At 43.8% G+C, this 24,993-nt stretch overlaps 1 long non-coding RNA gene across 1 annotated transcript; it reads left to right on the top strand.

The window, feature by feature from the left end:
- The first annotated feature begins 89 nt into the window (after nt 1-89).
- On the top strand, nt 90-23,281 carry LOC110137547 (uncharacterized). Its single transcript, XR_002313955.2, has 4 exons — nt 90-267; nt 5,935-6,137; nt 6,886-7,012; nt 15,206-23,281. It is a non-coding gene; the product is annotated as an uncharacterized lncRNA (long non-coding RNA).
- Nucleotides 23,282-24,993: the final 1,712 nt, after the last annotated feature.

Raw genomic sequence — 24,993 nt, 5'->3', positions numbered from 1 at the left:
CTTCTCATTTAACTGCCACTGAGGCCAGTACCATCCTTGGAATCCTGGGGCAGGACCCTTCCATCCCCAAGGAGCAGCAGTTGGCCTCATACCGGCAGTTTCTTTGGACAGTTGGAGGGCTTGGAGCTAGACTTTCAGGCCTCTCTGCTCCACCAAGATCTCCAGGAGGGGAAACCCTGGGACTGATCATGTCGCTATGAGCAAAGATAGAACTACCTTATTCTGTAGGGTGGATGATTATAAGCCTCTACAAAACATTTCAAGAAGGTATGTAAGGCCCACATCATCTGTAGTTCTTTTCTTATTAATTTACCAGTAATAACTCAATTATACCTTTAAAAAATATATCAACTCAGAGATATACTTAGAGCTGGGTTTCAGGGATTCTGCTTTCAAAAGAATATTCTTTAGCTGAATTTATATTTTCTTTTCTTACAAATTATAACAGGAAATGGTATTTTGAAACACAACTTGTGCTATGTTTAAACACATGATGAAATTAATGAATTGGGAAATTAACTGTTTATTACTTGTTGGGGTTCAGCCCAAGCAGGATCCAGGGGAACCCTCAGGATGAACGGCGTCAGCGAGTGAGAGAGAGAGAGAGAGAGTGAGACAGAGCTCGGGGCTGAGTCTGAAGTTTATTTTTGCATGACCCCTTTATACCTTTAACAACATCTTTTTGGGGGAAGTGCCTATTGCTTACACACAGGGCATCTCAAAACATTATAGCAACTTGACCTTCAACAGAAACAGGATGTCACCCACATACTTTTCCTTCACAAGAGTCTTTCTTATCATTTGGCCTTCAGGCCTGATAACATTTTATGGCTTGCACCTGGTGTGACTTAAGCAACTTCAGTAGCTGACCCTGTTTTTCTTATAATTAATCTATTTTCTTTCTAATAAGCGTCATCTCTATGGGAACTAGATAGAATTGCATTTTTACAGACAGAAATGCAAAGGACTGCAAAAACAGCAGATATGGCACAAAACAGGCTCTTAGTCTAAAAGTTAACTACCTGCAAGAAGTCGCCAGCTAATCTCTAAAGTATTTTCTATTAGGCACATTTGTGGCTATAATATTTGTGGAGCTGTTCTCACCCCGTGAAGGGGCCTATGCTTAATAGTTTCTTTTGTTAGCGTATTGTGCTTAGGATGTTTAGAACAATCAAGAGCATTTTTTGCAATGAGAGCACACACTTTATCAAACAAGCCAGAATGCCAGCTAAAGGGTTTGAATGGAAGCATTTCTTCATCCCTGGCCCCTTCATAGGGTAGCAGCATCCAGGAGGTTTATTAGTTAGGGTTTTAAGTTGGTCCTCATTCAGTGAAAGAGGAGCAGGAGAGCTCTCGGCAGGCAACACAAGAATCTGCCACAGGGCGAACAAGACCAACAGCAGAAAGAGGGGAGGATACAGGGTGGGGTAGAGGCCGAGGCCAACCTGGAGGGTCCCTTATCCTAGACGGCCTTGCCTGTCAGGTTTTTCCCTCGTGACCTCGTCATGGATGGGGTCGCAGACGGCCTTGCCTGCCCGGTATTTTCTTCATGACCTCGTCACGGGCGGGACCTCCCATAATGGCTTCTGGCAATTACTCTTAGATATTCTTCAGCTCATTCTCCTGATTTATCAAGTGTAAAGTTTTGACTGAGGTTTAAAATAATGACAGTTTCTGAAAGCTACCTCTTTTTTTTTGCTGTATATTTAACAATAATAACAAAGTGTGCCCACAATATACAGATACAAAGATGAGGAATAGATGGGGAAATATCCTCATGTTTGTATAGGGGCTTTCCAGGTGACTCAGGGGTAAAGAAACCTGTCTGTCAATGCGTGAGACCTGGGTTTGATCCCTGGATCAGCAAGATCCCCTGTGGAAGGAAATTGTAAGCTACTCCAGAATCCTTGCCTGGAGAATCTCTAGGACAGAGGAGCCTGGTGGGGTACCGTCCATGAGGTTGCAAAAGAATGATACATGATTTGATGACTTCAACAACAACAACAATGTGTTTGTATACACACATACACACAAACACACTTTTCTGAATATATATTTTGGATGCTTCTAACCAGTCTGCCAGGTAAATATATACTAATATTTCATTTTGTGTCCTAATTCAGAGATGGTTTTAATATACTTAGGTTCACATCAATCCTAGGAGCTGGAACCAAATTGCTTTCCAGGAATGTGGCCCAGTGCCAACACTAGTTTCACTGTTGTTTCTTCTCAGGACGTATTTTTATTTGTGTTTGTCTTGTGTCTTCTCAAAACTCTTTTATGTGTGTTTTGTTCACAAGCAGCTATTTCCTTTTGAATTCCATAAGAATTTGTTCAAATGTTGAACAAAGTTTGCTTCTTTGAATATTAACATGCAGGAAAGCCTACTCTAGAACATATTTTTTTCACCTAAAAGCACTTCATATCAGGTGTCACATGTAAATATATGTGAGATGCAGCCTCATTTCAACAAATTCCACCTAAATTACACTCAATAAAAAAGCAGATAAATAGATAGCCAGTGGGAATTTGCTATATGACTCAAGGAATTCAAACTGGGACTCTATAATAACCTAGAGGGGTGGGAATGGGCAGGAGGTGGGAGGGAGATTCAAGAAGTAGGGGACATATGTATAGCTATTGTTAATTCATGCTGTTGTATGACAAATCAAACCAATATTGTAAACCAATCATCATTCAATTAAAAATGAATAAATATTAATTTTTTAAAAAGCATAATAATTGAGCCTAACAAAGTTTTGGAGATCAGATTTGGAGAAATGTTTTAAGTGGGGCTTCCCCAGTGTCTCAGTGGTTAAAAATCTGATTGCAATGCAGGAGACACAGGAGATGTGGGTTTGATCCCTATGTTGGGAAGATCTCCTGAAGAAGGGAATGGCAACCCACTATAGTATATTTTTGCCTGGAGGATACCATGGACAGAAGAGCCTGGCTGGCTTTAGTCCATAGGGTCACAAAGAGTTGAACACAACTGAGGCAACTTAGCATGTGTGCATGCATTATTCAAGTACATTAAGTTCAGAATCTGTGTTATTACCCCTTATGGTAAGGATATAATATGTTTTCAGTTTTCAACAACAATAAAAATATTAAAAATTGTGTAATTTATTTTTATAGGGCACATCTTTTCTAAGGTGCTCAAGTGAAAAAATAAAGTGAATGTGTTAGTCAATCAGTCATTTGTCTGACTCTTTGGGACCCCATACTACCTTTTCATACTGTATTAAATGGTATGAAAAGGCAAAAATATAGGACACTGAAAGATGAACTCCCCAGGTGGGTAGTGCCCAATATGCTACTGGAGATCAGTGGAGAAATAACTCCAGAAAGAATGAAGAGACAGAGCTAACACAAAAACAACACCCGGCTATGGATGTGACTGGTGATAGAAGCAAAGTTCAGTGCTGTAAAGAGCAATATAGCATAGGAACCTGGAATGTTAAGTTCACGAATCAAGGCAAATTGGAAGTGGTCAAACAAGAGATGGCAAGAGTGAACGTTGACATTTTAGGAATCAGCAAACTAAAATGGATTGGAATGGGTGAATTTAACCCAGATGACCATTATATCTACTAATGTGTGCAAGAATCCTTTAGAAGAAATGGAGTAGCCATCATAGTAAATAAACAAGTTTGAAATGCAGTACTTGGATGCAATCTCAAAAATGATAGAATGGTCTCTGTTCATTTCCAAGACAAACCATCACAGTAACACAAGTCTATGCCCCGACCAGTAATGCTGAAGAAGCTGAAGTTGAATGGTTCTATGAAGACCTACAAGACCTTCTAGAACTAACATCCCCAAAAGATGTCCTTTTCATTATAGGGGACTGGAATGCAAAAGTAAGGAGTCAAGAGATACCTGGAGTAACAGGCAAGTTTGGCCTTGGAGTACAAAATGAAGCAGGGCAAAAGCTAACAGAGTTTTGTCAAAAGAATGCACAGGTCATAGCAAACACCCTCTTCCAACAACACAAGAGAAGACTCTACACATGGACATCCCCAGATGGCTAATACCGAAGTAAGATTGATGATATTCTTTGCAGCCAAAGATGAAGCTCTATACAGTCAGCAAAAACAAGACCAGGAGCTGACTGTGGCTCAGATCATGAACTCCTTATTGCCAAATTCAGACTGAAGTTGAAGAAAGTAGGGAAAACCACTAGACCATTCAGGTATGACCTAAATCAAATCCCTTATGATTATACAGTGGAAGTGAGAAATAGGTCAAGGGATTAGATCTGATAGACAAGAGTACCTGATGAATTATGGATGGAGGTTTATGACATTATACAGGAGTCAGGGATCAAGACCATCCCCAAGAAAAAGAAAGGCAAAAAAGCAAAATGGTTGTCTGAGGAGGCCTTACCCATAGCTGTGAAATGCAGAGTTTGTTTATTTATTTATTTTTTGAAATGCAGAGTTTGAATGCAGAGTTGCAAAGAATAGCAAGGAGAGATAAGAAAGACTTCCTCACTGACCAGTGCAAAGAAATAAAGGAAAACGATAGAATGGGAAAGACTAGAGATCTGTTGAAGAAAAATAGGTACCAAGGGATCATTTCATGCAAAGATGAGCTCAATAAAGGACAGAAATGGTATGGACCTAACAGAAGCAGAAGATACTAAGAAGAGGTGGCAAGAATACACAGAACAATACAAAAAAGGTCTTCATGACCCAGATAATCACCGTGGTATGATCACTCACCAAGCCAGACATCCTGGAATGTGAAGTCAAGTGGGCCTTGCTGCTGCTGCGGCTGCTAAGTCGCTTCAGTCGTGTCCGACTCTGTGCGACCCCATAGACGGCAGCCCACCAGGCTCTGCCGTCCCTGGGATTCTCCAGGCAAGAACACTGGAGTGGGTTGCCATTTCCTTCTCCAATGCATGAAAGTGAAAAGTGAAAGTGAAGTCGCTCAGTCGTGTCCGACTCTTAGCGACCCCATGGACTGCAGCCCACCAGGCTCCTCCGTCCATGGGATATTCCAGGCAAGAGCACTGGAGTGGGGTGTCATTGCCTTCTCTGAAGTGGGCCTCAGGAAGCACCATTACAAACAAAGCTAGTGGAGGTGATGGATTTCCAGTTGAGCTATTTCAAATCCTAAAAGAAGATGCTTTGAAAATGCTGCCCTCAACATGCCAGCAAATTTGGAAAACTTAGCAGTGACCACAGGACTGAAAAAGGTCAGTTTTCATTCCGATCCCTAAGAAAGGCAATACCAAAGAATGTTCAAACTACCACACAATTGCATTCATCTCACACACCAGTATAGAGAAGGCAATGGCAACCCACTCTGGTACTGTTTCCTGGAACTGGTAATGCTTACCAGTAATCTATTCCACAGATGGGTATATTGTAGATTTTCAATGCCTATGTTAATATTTAAATTAATCTCTAATTAAGAATAAACAGTTTGGGGGACTTCCCTGGTGGTCCAGTGATTAAGACTCCCCACTTACACCAGCAGGGGGCACAGTGTCAATCCCTGGTTGGGAAATTAAGACCCCTTATGCTGTGTGGTGAAGCTGAAAAAAAAAATAATAAATGAAAAAAATAAATGGTTGGGAATAGTGACCTTTCTTAACTAAGTCAGTAACACTGCCTTTGCATAGAATTAATGATTTCTCCTACTATGTGATCTGAAATGAGAAATTCATCTCCTGTCCAATGTGTCTTAAATTCAGCCATTCACTTAACATTTTCTAAGAGCATTGTGAAAATCTACGGCTATATATTTTGGTAGCATTTCTAGATTATTTTGGTTTTTACTCTTTTCTGTTGGTCATAAATTATTTGTTATGACTTCTTAAATAGTCTTATGCTAAGATTTGCTGTCATGTGTCTTTCTTATATCCTTATTTAGGTTGATTAATTTTTCAATGTTTGCATTTTACATCTGTTTTCTACTTTATAGAGGTCTTCACTAGTGAAGGAGCAAAAAATCCACCTCCCAATGCAGGAGACCCAAGAGAGGCGTGTTCAATCACTGGTTCAAGATGATCTGCTAGAGGAGGAAATGGCAACCCACTCCAGTAGTCTTGTCTGGAAAATTCCATGGACAGAGGAGCCTGGCAAGCTAGTGTCCATGAGTTCATAGAGTTGGATGCAATTGAGCATGTAAGCATCATACTTTCTATATTGTAGCATCAAGGATGAACAGGATGCCCAGAACTTGATCTTAGGAAATAACCAAAGAAGTGGAGTCTTTAAGAAATTCCAGCTTGGTTATAGAAGCAAGAGTGAGTTTCAGTCACATACGAGGAAGGCTCATAGAATTAAAAAGAAAAAAAATAAAATTAAAAACAATGATAATAAATTTACTGAATAATATTAGTTTATATAGATCTAAACCTAAAGAACGTCTTTTCATAAGAGATCAGCTCTGACTTTTTTGGGTGAGGAGGCAGCTATCATAAAGCATAAAAATGCGATTATTCAGGTATATGTGTACTAAGTAGGTTCAGTCATGTCGGATTCTTTGTGACCCTATAGACTGTTGCCTGCCAGACTTCTCTGTCCATGGGGTTCTTCAGAAAAGAATACTAGAATGAGTTGCCATGGCCTCCTCCAGGGGATCTTGCTGACTTAGGAGTGGAATCCGCATCTCTTATGTCTCTTGGATTGGCAGGCAGTTTCTTTATCACTCGTGCCACCTGGGAAGCCTGAGACTATTCACATGAATCTTAAATTCTATCTCCAAATTTAATCAAAAATAACATATTAATCTGTTTTTCTATTCACTCTTCAGGAAAAGTAATAGTCCACAGAACCTCCTAAGTTTTTCTAGATGTGATTTAAATTTCTGTAAATATAAAATGGAAATCAAAACCTACTAATTTTTTTTCAAAACCTACTTATATTGTAGAAAATGCCAGGGGCAATGGAGTGATAGAAACTGGATATGTCAGCTATGCTTACGTTGGAGTCCTCTTTGTATGTGGATGAATTTCCTGAAAGATCCTCCCAGAGGCTGCTCCAGTCACTTTTAACTGGTGAGACTGACTGATGCCATTTTTTAAAAAGTTGATTTATGATCTGCTTGCAAAGTACTTGGTAAAATTTACTTTTAAAAAAAGAATAGATTTTTTTTCAATGGAACAAAAAGTAGTGAAAATTTGAAAGCCATTAGTTACTATTAACATATATATTTTCAACAGGCTTTAGTTGATTCCAACCCATCTATAAAGCGGTATCAATAAAACAGAAAACAGAACTATCTGTGAATGAAGTTACTGTTAGATTTTGACTTATTTGCAAATTTTCCTTGATTCACAGGCACCCAAAATCCTCTAGTAAGAGATATATAGTATATGTAGAAAAGAAATTTTTGAATGAAAATAGAATAAGGCAAGCTCAAAATGCAGCCTATTTCCCATAGATCTTTAACATCTAAACAGTCTAAGATTGTTTTCCACACATTTTTAGTTACAACATGTAACTTGTATATGGCAATATGTGTGTGTTTTAAAGGGTGCCTATCTCCATTCTGTTTGTTAGTTAGTGAAGCAGTTTGTTTCATTCTCACCACAAACAGAGCGAATCATACCTCAATAATTTGGATGAGAATTATGCTTGCGTGTGTGCTAAGTTGCATTATTCGTGTCCAGCTCTTTACAACCCACTGGACCGTAGCCCACCAGGCTCCTCTGTCCATGGGATTCTCCAGGCAAGAATACTGGAGTGGGTTTCCAAGTCTTTCTCCAGGGATCTTCCCTACCAGGGATCGAACCCGGGTCTCTTACATCTCCTGCATTGGCAGGCAGGTTCTTTACCACTAGAGAGTAGACAATAAACATAGCCAGTGAACACATCAGTGTAGATGTTGTTCAGTTGTTCAGTCGCTCAGTCATGTCTGACTCTTTCCAAGCTCAGGACATGTTTCCCTGTCCTTCACTATCTCTTTGAGTTTGCTCAAACTCATGTCTATTGAGCTGATGATGCCATCCAACCATCTCATCCTCTGTCACCCTCTTATCCTACTGCCCTCAATTTTTTCCAGCATCAGAAACTTTTCCAGTGAGTCAGCTGTTTGCATCAGGTGGCCAAAGTATTGGAGCTTCAGCTTCAGCATCCATCCTTCCAATGAATATTCAGGACTGATTTCCTTTAGAATTGACTGGTTGGATCTCCTTGCAGTCCGAGGGACTCTCAAGAGTCTTCTCCAACATCACAGCTCAAAAGCATCAATTCTTTGGCTCTCAGACTTCTTTATAGTCCAACTGCCACATCCATACATGACTACTGGAAAAACCATAGGTTTGACTAGATAGATCTTTGTTGGCAAAGTAATGTCTCTGCTTTTTAATATGCTTTCTAGGTTGGTCATGACTCTTCTTTCGAGGAGCAAGCATCTCTTAATTTCATGGCAGCAGTCACCATCTGCAGTGATTTTGGAGCCCAAGAAAGTAAAGTCTGTCACTGTTTCCTTTGTTTCCCCATCTATTTGCCATGAAGTGATGGGACTGGATGCCATTTTGAATGTTGTGTTTTAAGCCAACTTTTTCACTCTCCTCTTTCACTTTCATCAACAGGCTCTTTAGTTCTTCTTCGCTTTCTGCCATAAGGGTGATGTCATCTGTATTATCTGAAGTTACTGATATTCTCCCAGCAATCTTAATTCCAGCTTGTGCTTCATCCAGCCTGGAATTTCACATGATGTACTCTGCACATAAGTTAAATAAGCAGGTTGACAGTATACAGCTTTGATGTACTCCTTTCCCAGTCTGGAACCAGTCTGTTGTTCCATGTCCAGTTCTGACTGTTGCTTTTTGACCTGCATACAGATTTCTCAGGAGGCAGGTAAGGTCGTCTGGTATTCCCATCTCTTTTGTCCTTGGATGTGAAGAATCCAACATCCTCCTGTCGATGGTTGTTCAGCAACTAGTTGTGGCAAGATGGTGGAGTAGAAGCACATGTGTGTATGTTCTCCTGCAAGAACACCAAAATCGCAACTAGCTGCCGAACAATTATGGAGGGGAGGATGTTGGAACCCAGTGCAGGTTAGGTGGTATACCACTGTAGGGTAAAAAGAAAAAAACCAGAAAATTCAAACCAGTGTGAAAATAAAAATATGACACATGTTTACAACATCATCTGGCCCTAAAAGAGTTATTTTAGTGAGATGAGGAGAAATATAAACCTCTGAGGGGTGTTTCATGCCTAAAGCCTCATTCACTTAAAGGTTGAATTACTTAAAGTCAAAAGTTTTCTATGTTACAGATTATCCGGTTATGAGACCAGTTTAATTTATGTAAACATTTCTTACATTGTTAAAAGGATATGACATTTCTCAGTGTGTGAGTGATGCAGTGTAAAGAGCTACCAAAAATGTCTGTGTAATCTTCCAGAATAAACATGTTAAGTCATCATATGCTTGTCCACATATGCTCCAGCTTTTGTGGCTGCCGCCCAATGGACAGGCCTCTGGATTTTTGACACTGAATAGGGTTTGCTTTCATATCCCACAGAACTGTAGCAGACAAAGGTGCAGTTCTTCATGGGCAAAGAAGCAGTACCTCCTACCACCTCACAACTATACAAGCATGAAAGGAATAGGCAAAATGTCAGCTTTCCATTTTATCCCTGTAGGAGCTTAACTACATATTTTCCCAGCTTCCATTTAACCAAATTCCAGGTGCTGACTGTGATCCTTCCCTTTGGGACATTGATGGGAGCTTGAACACCCTCAATGACTGAGAGGTACCAAGGACAAAGGGTGTGGCTGAAACAATCGCAAGGTTTTGAGAGACAATTAAAAACCCAGGCTGAATTGATTGAGAAGTTTCATCTTCTATGTGAAACCACTCTGTCAAGACTGGGAAAGGTGGCTGTCTTCTCTAATGTGCAAAACCAAAAACAGAGAGAGTGAAGGAAATTGAAGGAACATAAGACACTAGGTTCCAAAGAGAAGAATAAGATAAAACTTCAGAAACAGACTTTACATTGTGAGGGGAAGTGATTTACCTGACGCAGAGTTTAAACTACTGGTTATGAAGACATTCGCCAAGGTCAGAAGAGCAAAGCATGAACAAAGAAGGAATTTTATGAAGAGAAAGAAAACTTTTTAAATAAGTACCACACAGAAATCACAGATTGAAGAATACAGCAACTGATCTGAAAGATTCAACAGAGGGGTTCAAGAGCAGACTAGTGGAAGAAGGAATCAGCAAACTTGAGGACAAAACAGTGGGATTCCCCTCATCAGAGAGAAAGCAAGAAGAGAAAAGAATGAGAAATAGTGAATATAGTAAGATAGTTAAGGACCCTATCCTTTTTGCTGATGTTCAGTTGTTAAGTCATGTCTGACACTTTGCGACCCCATGCACACCCAGCGTCTCAGTCCACTATCTCCAGGAGTTTGCACAAATTCATGTCCATTGAGTCAGGGCCTTAAGGGACACCATCAAGTGGATCAGTGATATGCGTTACAGGGGCCACAGCAGGAGAAGAGATAGAAAAAGGGGCAGAAAGTTTATTCAAAGAATTAATACCCAGCAAAGTGGTCCTTCAGAATTGATGGAATTTTTCAGACAAACAAAAGCTGAAGGAGGGAGTTCTTGACCACTAGATGAGTCTTACAGCAAATTGTAAAGGGAGTTCTATAAACTGCAATGGAGAGATACTAACTAGTAAAAGAAAAGCATTTCTTTTCTTTGAGAGAAGAAAAGAAAATTCTCTCTCTTTGAGAGACCCTGGGACAAGTAAGTATGTAGTTAAATTCAGAACACTCTAAATGTTGCAATGGTGGTGAGTAAATCATTTATTAATATATAACATATCACTTATAACTCACAGAAATATATCACTTATAATTCCAGTGTAAAGAAAAAAGATAAAAGAATTAAAAATAACTATACCTACAAAAATAACTAAAGGAGTCATGTTTAAAAAATTAGATGAAAATATAAGTTAACAAAGAGCTCAGTGCTATGCTGTGAGCTAAGGTGCTTCAGCAGTGTTCAGCTCTTAACGTCCTCATGGACTGTAGCCTGCCAGGCTCTTCTGTCCTGGGATTCTCCAGGCAAGAATACTGGAGTGGGTTTGTCATGCCCTCCTCCAGGGGGTCTTTCCAACCTAGGGATCACACCCACGTCTCTTATATCTCCTGCATTGGTAGGAGGGTTCCTTACCATTAGTGTTACCTGGGAATCTCAAAGAAATTAGGAAAGAGCTACAAATTATAAAAAGAGAAGCTAATGTGAGTTCTGTCATTGAAAACTAAACCATTTGAAATGAAATTTCACTAGAGGGGCTTAACAACACATTTGAGGTGGTAGAAGAAAGAATCCATAAAACTTGAAGGTGGATTCATAGACATATATAAAGAGAAAAGATTTTGAAAAATAAAAAAGAGTTATAGGACCCACCAAGCATACCGACATACATGGAAAAAACCTCAGAAAGTAGAGAGAGAAAGGAGGGAGAAAATATAGTTGTACACATAATGACTGAAATCTTACCAAATTTGATGGAAAACATTATAGGTTCAATGTTTCATTCAGTTCAGTTGCTCAGTTGTGTCCGACTCTTTGCGACCCCATGAACCACAGCACGCCAGGCCTCCCTGTCCATCACCAACTGCTGAAGTCCACCCAAACCCATGTCCATTGAGTCAGTGATGCCATCCAACCATCTCATCCTCTGTTGTCCCCTTCTCCCCTTGTCCTCAATCTTTCCCAGCATCAGGGTCTTTTCCAGCGAATCAGCTCTTTGCATCAGGTGGCCAAAGTACTGGAGCTTCAGCTTCAACAACAGTCCTTCCAATAAACACCCGGGACTGATCTCCTTTAGGATGGACAAGTTGGATCTCCTTGCAGTCCAAGTGACTCTCAAAAGTCTTTTCCAATGCCACAGTTCAAAAGCATCAATTCTTTGGTGCTCAGCTTTCTTTATAGTCCAACTCTCACATCCATACATGACCACTGGAAAAACCATAGCCTTGACTAGTCGGAACTTTGTTGACAAAGTAGTGTCTCTGCTTTTTAATATGCTGTGTAGGTTGGTCATAACTTTCCCTTCAAGGAGTAAGCATCTTTTAATTTCATGGCTGCAGTCACCATCTGCAGTGATTTTGGAACCCAGAAAAGTAAAGTCAGGCACTGTTTCCACGGTTTCCCCATCTATTTGCTGTGAAGTGATGGGACCAGATGCCATGATCTTAGTTTTCTGAATGTTGAGCTTTAAACCAATTTTTTCACTATCCTCTTTCACTTTCATCAAGAGGCTTTTTAGTTCTTCTTCACTTTCCACCGTAAGGGTGGTGTCATTTGCATATCTGAGGTTATTGATATTTCTCCCGGCAATCTTGATTCCAGTTTGTGCGTCATCCAGCCCAGCGTTTCTCATGACGTACTCTGCATATAAGTTAAATAAGCAGGGTGACAATATACAGCCTTGACATACTCCTTTTCCTATTTGGAACCAGTCTGTTGTTCCATGTCCGGTTCTAACTGCTGCCTCCTGACCTGCATACAAATTTCTCAAGAGGTAGGTCAGATGGTCTGGTATTCCCATCTCTTTCAGAATTTTCCACAGTTTATTGTGATCCACACAGTCAAAGGCTTTGGCATAGTCAAAAAGGCAGAAATAGATGTTTTTCTGGAACTCTCTTGCTTTTTCAATGATCCAGCAGACGTTGACAATTTGATCTCTGGTTCCTCTGCCTTTTCTAAATCCAGCTTGAACATCTGGAAGTTCATGGTTCACGTATTGCTGAAGGCTGGCTTGGAGAATTTTGAGCATTACTTTACTAGCATATGAGATGAGTGCAATTGTGCAGTAGTTCGAGCGTTCTTTGGCATTGTCTTTCTTCAGGATTGGAATGAAAACTGACCTTTTTCAATCCTGTGGCCACTGCTGAGTTTTCCAAATTTGCTGGCATATTGAGTGAAGCAGTTTCACAGCATTCATCTTTCAGGATTTGAAATAGCTCAACTGGAATTCCATCATCTCCACTAGCTTTGTTCGTAGTGATGCTTCCTAAGGCCCACTTGACTTCATATTCCAGGATGTCTGGCTCTAGGTGAGTGATCACACCATTGTGATTATCTGGGTCATGAAGATCTTTTTTGTACAGTTCTTCTGTGTATTCTTGCCACTCCTTCTTAACATCTTCTGCTTCTGTTAGGTTCATACCATTCCTGTCCTTTATTGAGCCCATCTTTGCATGAAATGTTCCCTTGGTATCTCTGATTTTCTTGAAGAGATCTCTAGTCTTTCCCATTCTATTATTTCCTTTATTTCTTTGTTTATCTCTCATAAAATGAAAGCAAATAGATCCACTCTAAGATTTATCTTGGTCAAAGTGTGACCAAGCAAAAATCTTGAAAGTAGTAAGAAAAATGCTGTTCTACATATATGAGGAGACCACAATATAATCACTGACTTCCAATGAGAAACAGCAGAGGGAAGCTGTGGGATGACATATTCAAAGAAATGAAAGGAAAAAAATGTCTACCAAGGATTCCATCTCTAGAAATAAAAATATTCCGGAAATATTTCCGGATAAACAAAGACCAGGAAAATTTACTAATAGCTGTCCCACATATGACAATTACTGAAGGATAATGTGTAAACTGAAAAAAATAAAAAGCTTGAATCTAAGATTTGAAAATGCTGGACTGGTTTGTTACAGGGTTTTTGTGTATGTGTACAGAATGTCTCAAACTTTTTATTGATTTCAGAAACAAAAGGATGCTGCTGGAAACTTAACAAAAAAGTTACTTTGAAGGTTTTACTCTTTTAATTTGTTTTGTACTTTATATCACTATAAATTTTGAATAATTATTGATTTAATTTTTAAGGCCCTATAAATGAATGTAGTGAAGATTAGCTGAAATTTTTTAATTTAAAAAAATGCTCTAAAAATTCTCATGGCTAAAGATGTATGAAAGAAATATAAATTCTATGTCTGGGTTGATGCATGTCACAAATATACTATATGGAAATTTTGGGGCTGCAGACAAGAATATCCTGAGAGTAAAAATTATTAGGATTAACCAAAATTATAGGGACAACTCCAGATTCTTCAAAGCTATTGATGAGGTTCAAGTGGAGATTTCAGAGGAACCAAGTATTGTCTGAGTTCCAGGTGGGATTAATTGAAACTTGAATAATATCTATCTCTAACATGATGAGAAAGTAGAATCAGAAGGCTCAGCAAAGGGAGATGAATAGAGCTGTGGGGCTGGATGTTTTGGGAGGGACCACAGTCCAGCCTCCTCCCCTATTACTCCCTCCCCACCCTCAGGAACCATTCTTGACCAGACCACAGCTCTGTGATGGGGGTCTAGGACTTTAGCCCCCAGTGCACACCTTTTGCTCAGTTTCCTGAAGGCAGCAGTGTAAGTCGGATGATGGAGAATCCTCTCTGTTCTCTGAAAAGTACTTTTGATACTTGGCTGAAGTTTGATACTTGGCCCCAGTTCCACTTTGGAGGTGATTAATGATTGATCAGGAAGGTAAGGGACCCTTGGCCCAGACTCACAAGTACATGATTCTCTCTTCTTTACTATTATTATTTCCAAACTTCTGAATCAACTAGAAAGACTCCTGGGATGATAAAGAACAGGACATCTATTCTCAAGCAAGAATAGAGCATCATCCCTTTAGGTACAAACCAGGATGGGAGGGCATAACGTAAACACTAGGATTTCAATCCAAAGATCTCAAGTTAGTTTCCAGGTGTGGTGGAGGGCTCCCAGGCAAGTCCCCAAATACAGGGTCTGAGGACTAGATACTGAGTTCAGCCTTACCATAGGACAGACTCTGATACCAGTTCTCCAGATGTGAACAGGTGTCTCTGACCAGGACTAATCTGAGGTCACTGCTGAGGCCACGAGACCCTCAGAGCAGGGATTGGAGGGGGCCCGGCTCTCAGGAAGCAGAGACCTAACTGACAGAGCTCACATTCACTCTTAGGTCTGAGAATGTGTGCATTTCTTAAGCTGAGGAACAGTGACGAAAGAAGTCCAGCATGAATCTCATGTTGAAAATCCTTCTTTATGTTCTTCACATAAGGAAAACAGAAAATATTTGTAATCTGCTTTAAAAATGAGTGAAAGGAAAGAAAATCAATGGAGCTCTGTTAAACATAGAAAATCATATTATGAATGGGCACTGAGTGTCTGATGCTTGTCTAGAGAGGGGAGAGAGAAAATGATCCCCTGTTCTTTTTTTTCTCTCAGCATCAAATGGATCCAAGGGAGAGAAGCAGGAGCAGGAAGAGAAATGAAGCTTTGAAAGGCGAGTTCTGACCTTCAGCCCTGTGTGCCCTAAGCATTTTTCTCCACCTCTCTGGCCCTGGAAAAGGTCAGTTTTCATTCCAACCCCAAGAAAGGCATTGCCAAAGAATATTCAAACTACCGCACAATTGCACCCCTCTCACACGCTAGCAAAGTGAAAGTCGATCAGTTGTGTTCAACTCTTTGTGACCCCATGAACAACACAGTCCATGGAATTCTTCAGGCCAGAATACAGGAGTGGGTAGCCTCTCCCTTATCCAGGGGATCTTCCCAACCCAGGGATCAAACCCAGGTCTCCTGCATTGCAGGCAAATTCTTTACTGACTGAGCCAGCAAAGTAATGCTCAAAATTCTCCAAGCCAGGCTTCAACAGTACATGAACCGTGATGTTCAAACTGGATTTAGAAAAGGCAGAAGAACCAGAGATCAAATTGCCCACATCATTGGAGCATCGAAAAAGCAAGAGAGTTCCAGAAAAACATCTACTTTTGCATTATTGCCTATGCCAAAGCCATTGACTGTGGGCAATCACAACAAACTGTGGAAAATTCTGAAAGAGATGGGAATGACCTGCCTCCTGCCTCCTGAGAAATCTATATGCAGATCAAAAAGCAACAGTTAGAACTGGACATGGAATAACAGGCTGGTTCCAAATAGGGAAAGGGGTACATCAAGGCTGTATATTGTCACCCTGCTTATTTGACTTAAATGCAGAGTACATCATGAGAAATGCTGGACTGGATGATGCACAAGCTGGAATCAAGATTGCCGGGAGAAATATCAATAACCTCAGATATGCAGATGACACCACCCTTATGGCAGAAAGTGAAGAAGAACTAAAGAGCCTCTTGATGAAAGTGAAAGAGGAGAGTGAAAAAGTTGGATTAAAGCTCAACATTCAGATAACTAAGATCATGGCATACAGTCCCATCACTTTATGGCAAATAGATGGAGAAACAGTGGAAACAGTGAGAGACTTTATTTTTGGGGGCTCCAAAATCACTGCAGATTGTGACTGCTGCCATGAAATTAAAAGATGCTTGCTCCTTGGAAGAAAAGCTATGACCAAAATAGATAGCATATTAAGAAGCAGAGACATTACTTTTCCAACAAAGCTCTGTCTGGTAAAAGCTATGGTTTTTCCATGAGTCATGTATGGATGTGAGAGTTGGACTATAAAAAAAGCTGAGCACCGAAGAATTGATGCTTTTGAATTGTGGTGTTGGAGAAGACTCTTGAGAGTCTCTGGGACTGCAAGGAGATCCAACCAGTCCATCTTAATGGAAACCAGTCCTGACTATTCATTGGAAGGAATGATGCTGAAGCTGAAACTCCAATACTTTGGCCACCTGATTTGAAGAACTGATTCCTTTGAAAAGACTCTGATGCTGGGGAAGATTGAAGGTGGGATGAGAAGGGGACAATAGAGGATGAGATGGTTGGATAACATCACCGACACAATGGACATGAGTTTGAGCAAGTTCCGGGAGTTGGTGATGGACAGGGAGGCCTGGCGTGCTGCAGTCCATGGGCTTACAAAAAGTCAGACACGACTGAGTGACTGAACTGAACTGACTGTGGCCATGAGGGCCCAGGTCTATGCACTCTGAGAACACAGGTAGCAGGGCCTGTCACTCAGAAAACACAACCCTCAGGGAGGCTTCTGGGTAGGAAAGCAGAACCCAGATACTTCCCAGATTCCATGTGCAGGATGCAGCTGTGAAGGACCTGGAAAAGGGTGTGGCCCCGTAGGTGCATGTGGAACGCATTGCACCAGTAACCCCTGGTTTGGGAGGTGAGATCGCTGGGTTCGACCATGGACAAGTTGTTGAACTTTGCTCAGATTGGTCTATGCAGTGACCCTGGCCCATTTCCTGCACAGCAGGGGTTGTGAGATCAGTAAGGGGTGAAGGATGTGGAAGCACTTGGTAAATGATACATCCTTTCATGAATTTTCATCAATACTATCAGGGATCATGTAGCCTTAGATGCTGGTGCTTGTACCCCCCGCTTAAAGGGACAGTGCACTCAGTCTCCTATAAGACCCCTAGGCTGCTGCCTTCACCACCATGACCCAGTCTGCCAATTTCCAGCTTGCCAAAATGGCCTGGAAGAACTGGAACAAGGCTGGGCCTGATTTCACTTCTGCAAATGTAAAGAATCTTCTCCTTCTTTCCTGGGTTCTTCTTCCCCAGAGTTTCTGCTATGAGCCCAGGGCTGCAGGGAGCCTGGGGCTGAGCTGGGAGGGGGAGTTTTGGGGGCGGGGCATGGTAAAAGCTCCGGTGTGACGAACAGCAGTAATATTGTGAAGTCAGCTTGGGGGCCGTGGAGGGCCATGGGCTGCAGGTGCCCACCCCTGCCTGGCCTGCCCAGCTCACCTGGCCTGGGCAGCTCCTGGCTGCAACTTGTTCCTCATGTCTCCTGCAGCCACCTGGGGAAGATTGCTGACAAGTATATAGCTTTCATCAGGTGAAGACACCTGGTTAGATGTGCAAAGCAGTATCTGCGGGAGCCCATCAACAATGCAGGGAAGAGGCCTGCCCATCATGTCCCCAGCTCCTCTGGCCAAGTGGCCACTCCCTCGGGCTTCTATCATTTCTCCAGGTTCAGTGATTCCATTCCTCCATTCATTCCTTAGCGCCTCTCCAACACTAGAGAGTTTCTTTCTCCTGGACAGCCTTTCACTAGGGTCACTTGCTCTTTCTCCTCCCCGCTCCCCATGTAGGGCCCTGCCCTCCACCTCTGACAGCCCTCTCTGCCTCACCGCCATCAGCTGCCCTGCTGAATCTCACTCAGGGTGACCCAGTGGCCCTGCCACTGAGCCTCATCCCACACAGGTCATCACTCGCCTCTTGGAGACCAGTCATCTCAGCACATGTCCATTCAAGTTGTCCGTTTTCAACCCCCTCTTGCTGGCAGCCCCCAGTGCCTGGAGCTTCTCTACCTTGACATAATTTGAGTTCAGGCAAGAACACTTTCCCCTCCACCCATCAGAGGCTTCATTTCAGGAAGACCCCATAAACAGGCAGGCAGATACCATGTCAACTTGGATGTCCAGAAACTGCTGGAGATACTAATCACAAGAGAGTAAAACTGAAGATTTGGAAAGAGAATGAAAAAGAGGAGGAGTCAGGCTACCACCTGAATTCTTTGAAAAAGAAGATTCAGCCACCGGATGACATGAAGGACACCTTGAGTTGCCAAAACTTCTGGAGCTAAAAGGCAAACCGGACAGCTACTTGGTCCTAAGAAGCCCCCATATTCTGATATTTTGGGGAACCATCTACAGAAGACAGGCAGCCAGCTCTTCTGGGGTCTCCCTTTTCTGTACAGTGAGTCTCTGGTGATTACTGTCACAGTACCTGGGTCCCCTCTAGAGTTATACCCTATCTTATTCAGTGAATGCTCTAAGGCCTGAGCCATTTCAAATTCAAGCTAAATTTACCTTCACAACATGTCAGTGGTCAAGCCTTTCATCACCCTATGGCCCAGGCTCAAACTCAGTCGCTGACTCCAATCATACCCCATTGCAACCATCACCTCTAGGTCATTTGGATACCCAGGGCTGACCCCTACCCTTGACTCCAACCATGCCCCAATGTCAGCCATCATCTGAGGCTTCCATGGAGACCCAGGCCCACCCACACCTCATGGCTCCAACCATGCTTCCGTGTCAACAACCACCAACTTAGGCTCAGGTGGAGACTCAGGTCTGACCTGTACCCTTGACTCCCAACCATGCCCTGATGTCAACCACGACTTCAACCTCAGTTAGAGACCACTGCCCATCTCTCACCTGTCTCCCAGTCCAACCATCTTCTTCTCAAAACCAGATTAGGTCCTGTGAAATATCTTGCAGTCCAAACAAAATAAGGCACAATCTTTCATCTCAAATGCAATTGAAAACCTGGAGTGTCACTTTTTTATAAAAGCAACTAGAGAGTGGAAGAAATTTACCTTATTTGGTCAAAAGATTTCAGCGGGTGTTTAGCCAGGTCACTCTCAACCTTCCCCAGGAGAACAGGTCTTCCCAGGCCCACAGTTCTGTCTCCATCCTTCCTGAGGATTTGATTAGCCCTAATTTTTTGGAGAAACTGGAGCACCATCTTTCCAAAAGGTTCATACAGGAACAGACATGTGTGCCCTGGAGAATCCAAGCATCTCAGAAACTGATACAGTCTGAGGATCAATTCCCAAGACCTTGTTAGGCACAGGGCAGGAAGCAGCCCTCATGGCCCCCTGTGGGTCTAGGAAAAAGCAGCGAGGGCACACAAAAGACAAGGTTTAAGTGCCCAGCACAGATCCCACCAGGGATAGACTGCGCCACGATGATGGGCAGAGCGTGGGGAGGAGCCTAAGAGATCTGTGTATGATCTCAGTCAACCCCCCAGTGAAGGATCCAAGAGTGAAACCCGAGTCAGGGAGAGAGTTGAGCCCAGGCAGGAGGCATCCAGAAATCTCAGGAGTCCTTATAGAGAGGAAGGCAGAGCAAATCTGTTGAGAGTGAGATCCCTGTGAGTGTCTATTATTTGAGGCTTGCTGCCAACCTTGTTTTAGACATTCTTGGAGAGACACATGCTCCCATGGAGACAGAAAATCCCAGACTCCTCTCAGGATGGGGAACCCTCCATGAACACCTCCCATGAGTTATTGTTCTCAGTCCTTATGTTCAACAGGAGCTGGAAGCACATAAAATAAGGCTTCAGGTGAGGCACAGGTGGGACCTATCCTTCAAGGTCCTCAAGTTCATACTTAGCTTGAACTTGAAAAAGGCTCAAGAGTCCACGTTGAAGGCCACCTATGAATCTGGGACCACTCAAAAGCCCAGTTAACTGAGGGCTTGAGGAAACCTCCTCTGCCCCATTCAGGAGAGAAAGTGATAACAATTTCCCCCACTTCAATCCTGAGATTCCCCTCTGAGCTCACACACAGGTGAGTGAGGAAACCCAAGGATCTCCGGGAGGACCCACGCTTGGTGACATCCACAAGCACTCAGAGTTCCCTCTGACTGGACAGGAAGACAAGCCACATTCGTGGGCCTCCACATAAAACTTTGTGGGGCAGAATCTGGCCTGTGAATCTGTTGTGGGGACTGACAAAGACAGTTCAAATCCAGCAAGGGTCAGGAATAAGCGACAGGCAGAATCTGAGGGGTGAGCCTCCCCAGAATCTTGCTCTAGTGTGACAGTCATGGGACTTGATGAGTGTTCCCATTCTTCCAGAGAACAAGACATCCTGGAGGGGGACCGTGCTTGGAAAGGTACCTTGGGACCTAGAGTTCTGATCAAATCCCTAATCATTAATATGGATTTGAGGAGATCACGGTCTCCAAGTTCAATATGAAGTCCATTGTCTCAAATCCAGAAGACCTACGCTTTAAGGCAGTGTTGTAAGCCTGAGTTCTAAGGGTTCACAGACCAGCAGAAAGAGGCTCAAGTCTGTGCCGCTGCTGCGCTCCTTCAAGAGTGTGCAACTGACACGTTTCTCAAAGACTGTCACTGGAATATGTTCCTTGCTGCAAACATCATTCCTCTGTCCTGTTCCCAGACCTTGTCCAGTGGAGACATGTCCAATTCCCAGAAACACTGTGATGTTGCATCGAGTGGAGGGATAATCCAGGGAAGCAGGTGGCCCCAAGACGGCAGTCCCAAATAAAAGAGCCTGAGCAAGAAGTTTGTCCCCACTGATGGGAGAGAGACGTAGAGGAGGCCCAAACTAGGACAGCATACAAAAGGATTGGCAGAACGGAGCACCTACCAGACTCATAGGATGAGTCACCCTGGCCAGAAAAAAGGAATCAGCTGAGTCCCTAAGAAGCAAGTTGTGACATTTAACCCAGAAAGAAGGGACAGGTTCTTTCAGAAAGCCACTTCAAAAAAAAAAAAAAAAATTAAGCAGCCTCTGCAGTGGGTTTTCTCCAGTAAATGCAAAGGACAAGAAAAGCCCCTGCAAAAAGGCAAGCCTGCAGCAGCCACTGCCCTGAGCCAGGAACCAGTCAAAAGCTGATTGATGATGAACAGCAGGACTGCTGAGGCTCAGACTCTCATGACAGCTGTTGGATGGATCCTAAAGGAGAAGATGGTGTTTCACCATGGACCTCATGTCTCGGAGTTACATTGGTGAAAACCAGAACTCCAGAACTGATTAGGTCCACATTGCTGCCAACATAGGTTGCTCTGTTTCCAGGAGCAAAGGATATTGAGGAGAAATACAGCTGATGATCACCAAACTACCCCCATTGGCCACATCTGTCCAAAAAAGAATAAGTGGACCAGTCCCAGGGACAGTAAGTGGGCCGTCCCACCCAGGGAGCCAGGTCCCCCACCAGGCAGAGCCTGCTAGCATGATCAGAGCTACAAGTGTCCCAGACTGTCCCCTCTATTCTCCAAGGCAATGTGTCCTTCAGAAACACACCTCTTCTGGTCTCTCAGAACATGCTTGTCAAAGTATCCTGGTAGGAATATTCTTCTCCAAGAAAAAAGGCATATCTTGAAGAAAAAAAAACATTTTTTCTCTCATGTTAGCATGCCCTCTGTGTGCTAATGGTTTCTTCCTACCACAAATTCTATGGTTTCCTGAAATCAATGTCTTCCCTTATGAGAAATGGTGGTCTGTCTGTGTCCTGGCTGAAGGGATGAGGGTCCATTCTTCCCAGGTGACTGCTTTGATTTCCAGATGGGACAGGGCCATGGAGGGAGGTGGACCTCAGTCGGATGCTCACCCTTCACCCCGGTTCTCTCACTGCACCTTCAGTTTCCACAATGCCAGCATTACAGAAAGGAGCAACAGCATTCAGGACATGCCAGGGTGAACTAAACCTAAAGACCTCCCCCTTCTCAGGATCCATCTCAGTCCTCTCCATCTCTCTGTCTACCTTGGACTTGTGCGGTTGTTGGGGAGGGCTTTCAGAGGCTGAAATTCCCTTCAGGCTCAGAAAGTATCAGCGACAGTTTCACGTTGGAATAAGGAGGGGAGTTTGCGGACAGTGCTGGCCCAAGACCAGAGGATGGAGAAACCTCTTTCCCATGTCAAGGTGGGATTACAAAACACTGCCCTGGAAGCCCCTTCTCTTCTAGAAGGAGCTGGGATTGAGATTGGCCAGGAGCGTCACCCTCCCTCTGCCTTTCTCGTGCTCTGGAGCAGAGGCGAGGATGAGGACCACACACTCCCAGCTCTGAGGGTGTGCAGCGTGGAGCATGAAGGCCCCCGAGGGCCGGTCCACCTCTGCCACGGAGGAGAGGACAGCCCTGCTCACAACGCCCACCTCTCCTGGGGAAGGAGTAGGGGTGTCACTGCATGTGCAGTCACCTCACTGTCTGAGGGTGGGACACTGTGCCCCTAGTGTGGGATGCAGGGGCAGAGGTGTCCATAGATGGTGCAGTGACCAAGGAGCCCCTGGCATCCCACCACAAATTACAGGCCCAGAGGAGAGAAATTAGGGGCCCGGTGGCTCCTGGCAGCCCTGCCCCAGAGGCTCCCCTCTATTCCAGTTCCCAGAGCCCAGACTGTGTGAGGCCACCTGGAGCTCCTCCACAGAGGGCCAGGCTCCCAGGGGCAGTGGAGCCTCCGAGAAGGGAAGCTTCACTTCTCCACAATGCAAATAATCAGCTTTCACAAGACTGGAAGTGAGAGAGTCAGTTCCTAGTTGGGTTGATAAGAAGTCTAGGGGTCCCCAAAGAGAGAGGGGTCTGGAATTCTCAAGGAGGAAGAAAGGACAAATTTCTTTTCCCCTCTACATTCCTTAGGATTATATAACAATAATATATCCTGCCTGAGGACAGTCTCTGGAAAAAAACTTTCTGGCTAATCCTATTATCTTAAAATGTAAATTATGGAGTAGGTCTACTGAGGTCTTTACAACCTCCAGACATTCTTTTGATTCACTGTAATAACTAATTGGAGAGTATATAACTCCATTGCTAACACTAGCAAGGGGGTACTCTTTCTGCCCCCTTCTGATGCCTATGTCAAAAGCTTTCTCTATCTCCTTTATACTTTAATAAAACTTTATTACACAAAGCTCTGAGTGATCAAGCCTTGTCTCTGGCCCGGGATTGAATTCTTCTCCACCGGAGGCCAAGAATCCCGACGGCTTTTCATGTGTCAGCAACAACCTTTCAGAAGCTTGGGACAGACTCGTGGTCCATGACCTCTACCTATGCGTGTGGCCCAAGGAGGTTTCCAGGGGAATGGTGAGACTCAACAGGTCATAGCAAGGTCATAGCAGGACATAGCAGAGGTCATAGTCAGTCTCACCTGCCCTCAGCCTTGCTCACCCCAGAGCCCAGGGTAGAAGAGGCTAGCAGATAGTGTCACCCAGTGGGTGGGAAGTGACCTATAGGTAGAAGGTGCCGTCAGCTTTCCTCCCCAGGCCTGTTCACATGGGAAAGTGGGAAGACGGGAGCAATTCCCTAGAGCAATTCAGTGTCACAGTCATTCCCATGGTGGAGAATCCTGCTCCAGGAGGTGCCCCTGATCCAGGAGACAGCAGGACTGGTTCTGCCCTCATGTCTGCCAGCATACCAACATGTGGGACCAGGACCAGGGGGGGAGGGGCAGCGGGGATAGGCCTGCTTGTGTTGTGGTTTCTCCCTGGATCCAGGTCCTGACTCTGGGTCTGATTCTCCAGAGCGGACGCAACAGTTGGGCCCCAGCTGGGGCCTATGGAGTGGGGGGACTGAGACCTAGGCCACAGAGTGATTTCCAGAGCTCAGGAGAGGGGGGCACAGAGTGGGAACCCTGAGCCTGGCTGATTCCAGGCCCTCTCGGAGGCATTGAGAGGTGAGTGCTGAAGTCAGGGGGGAATCTGAACCCCTTAGACACCTGTCCAGAGGAGTGACACAGAGGGACACCTACAGAACAGCAAGAAACCAGAAGGAGAAAGTCTCTGAGCCCTTCTCCTGCTTTCATGGGCAGAAGTCAGTAATGGGGTGTTCCTCACTAGGAGTCGCCACAGAGACCCACACTGGCTCCAGTCAGGGACTTCCCACACACCCACTCTGAGAAATCTCCCCCAGAGACTTTTCAGAGCATCCCACAGTGACCTCTCTCTGAGCCCTCCCACACACACCTCACAGGTGTTCTTCATGATCTGAGTATCCACCCACTGACAGGTCCTTCAAGGTGGGTGTGATGTCACTTAACACGCTGCCGGCACAGGGGAAGGCCCAGTGACAGCGCTCCGCCCCCAAACCCCCAGAACTCCACGGCACCCGGGTATGGTCAGCACTGCCCCAGACTGGGTTCTCTGCTTGCAGAAATGACCACGCCTCTCTGTCCTTCTTTAACCATTGCCTCTGAACAGAATAACAAGGTTTCAGCTCATGTAGGCCTGCAAAATCTTTTGCTGCTTAGGCCACTCAGGGCCACACTTGCATTCTCATCACTCCTTTTAGGACCAAAGTAGAATCTACTTCAAAATGAAAGAGGAATAGGCATTGTGGGGAGACAGCAAATTAGCCAAGGTGGCCTGTTTATGTTTTGTAAATAAGGACCTTGTAACAAAGGTCTGACTCCTGATGGCTCAGATGGTAAAGCGTCTGCCTACAATGCGGGAGACCTGAGTTCGATCCCTGGATTGGGAAGATCCCCTGGAGAAGGAAATGGCAACCCGCTCCAGTACTCTTGTCTGGAAAATCCCATGAATGGAGGAGCCTGGTAGGCTACAGTCCATGAGGTCGCAAAGAGTCAGACATGACTGAGTGACTTCACACACACACAACAAAGGTCCA

The sequence above is a fragment of the Odocoileus virginianus genome, chromosome 31 (genome assembly GCF_023699985.2).
Source record: "Odocoileus virginianus isolate 20LAN1187 ecotype Illinois chromosome 31, Ovbor_1.2, whole genome shotgun sequence".
Lineage (NCBI taxonomy): Eukaryota > Metazoa > Chordata > Mammalia > Artiodactyla > Cervidae > Odocoileus > Odocoileus virginianus.
This window is presented reverse-complemented; position numbering and strand designations above follow the sequence as displayed.